Here is a 2,037-nt window from a genome sequence, read left to right on the forward strand (position 1 = left end):
TCTCCAGTGCTTAGCACAGTGCCTAGCACATGGTAGGCTCTAAATAAATGTTTATTGGATTGGATTGGATAGTTATTGAGAGGGAACATAGCATAATGGATAGAGGTGTTTCCTTACTTGAAAGCCAGAAAAACCTAAGTTTGAGTCTCACCTTTGACATATACTGAGTGGGTGACCCTGGAAAGTTGATTAACCTGTGAGGGTACAACAGGAGTTAAAAATCTTCCCCACCCATTGATAGATCTCAGATGGGGCTGTTGAGGGAGGCTTGATTGGATAAGGCTTGTTTTGTATGGGGGCCCCCCTTTTGCTGATTGTTGTTGAGGCACTGAGTCACGAGGGTCATGTCTAATCATTGCCAAATTGCTTTCTAGTTTTCCCATTTGTCAAATGTTGAGTTCTTACACCAATAGCTTAGACCTTTGGGATTACTAAATACTAGATTATCATAGTCAGTGGCTACTGTATACTGTTTACCTAATCTATTCCACTAATCCAGCACTCTTATGTCATAGCTATATTGGTCCGATGATTAACTCTTCGTAATTTTTGTTTGAAATTTGGAAGTGTTCTGACAAGAGTACATATACTCTAAAGTTCTACACATACATTCTTATTAACCACATTTTCATATTAGTCATGTTGCACAGAAGAATTAAAATGTATAGGAGAAACAATGAGAAAAAAACAAACCAAAACAAAATATAACACAAGAGAAAATATTCTGCTTCATTCTGCATTCTGATTCCATAGTTCTTTCTCTAGATGTGGATGGCATTTTGCCTTAAGAGTCCCTTGGAAATGTTTTAGGCCCCTACATTGCTGTGGTTGTTATTATGTACAATGTTCTCCTGGTTCTTCTCATTTTACTAAGCATCAGTTCATATAAGCCTTTCCAGGCCTGTCTGAAGTCCTCCTGTTTGTCATTTCTTATAGCACAATAGTATCCCATTACATTCATATGACACAACTTGCTGTTATTCCCTAATTGATGGGCATCCCCTTGATTTACCATTCTTGGACGCCACAAAGAGAGCTGCTATAAACATTTTTGTACATGTGGGACCTTTTCCCGTTTTTTGATCTCCTTGGGATACCATCCTAGAAACAATATATTTGGGTCAAAGAGTATGCACATTTTTGCAGCCCTTTAGGCACAGTTTCAAATTGCTCTCCAGAATCGTTGGATCTGCTCACAGCTTCATCAACAATGAATTAGTGTTCAAACTCTCCCACATCTTGTTGAACATTTATCATCTTCCTGTTTTGTCTTGTTAGTCATTCTGATAGGTGTGATGTGGTACCTCGGAGTTGTTTTGATTTGCGTTTCTCTAATCAATAGTGAGTTAGAGCATTTTTTTCATATGACTATAGAGAGCTTTAATTTCTTCCTCTGAAAACTTCCTGCTTGTATCCTTTCACCATTTATCAACTGGGGAATGACTTGTGTTTTTGTACATTTGACTCAGTTCTCTATATATTTTAGAAATGAGAACTTTATCACAGATACTAGTTGAAAAATACTTTCCCAGGTTTCTGCTTTCCTCCTAATCTTGGTTGCATTGGGTTTGTTTGTACAAAAACTTTTCAACTTAATAAAATCAAAATCATCCATTTTACACTTCATAATGTTCTCTCTCTCTCTCTCTCTCTCTCTCTCTCTCTCTCTCTCTCTCTCTCTCTCTCTCTCTCTCTCTCTCTCTCTCGTTTGGTCATCTGCTTGTCATTTCTTATAACATAAGAGTATATCATCACAATCATATAAAACAATTTGTTCAACTTTTCCCAACTGATAGGCATCCCTTCAATTTTTAATTCTTTACCACCGTAAAAAGAACTGCTATTAAATTTTTTGTACAAATAAGTACTTTTTTTCATTTTTCTTTGATATCTTTGTGATACAGACCTAGTGCTGGTATTTCTGGATCAAAAGGTACACATAGTTGTTTTTTTTATAACCTTTTGTGTGTAGTTCCAAACTGATCTTTAGAATTGCTGGACTAGTTCATAACTCTATAAACACTGCATTAGTGTCTC

Source organism: Notamacropus eugenii, chromosome 3 (genome assembly GCF_028372415.1).
Source record: "Notamacropus eugenii isolate mMacEug1 chromosome 3, mMacEug1.pri_v2, whole genome shotgun sequence".
Classification (NCBI taxonomy): domain Eukaryota; kingdom Metazoa; phylum Chordata; class Mammalia; order Diprotodontia; family Macropodidae; genus Notamacropus; species Notamacropus eugenii.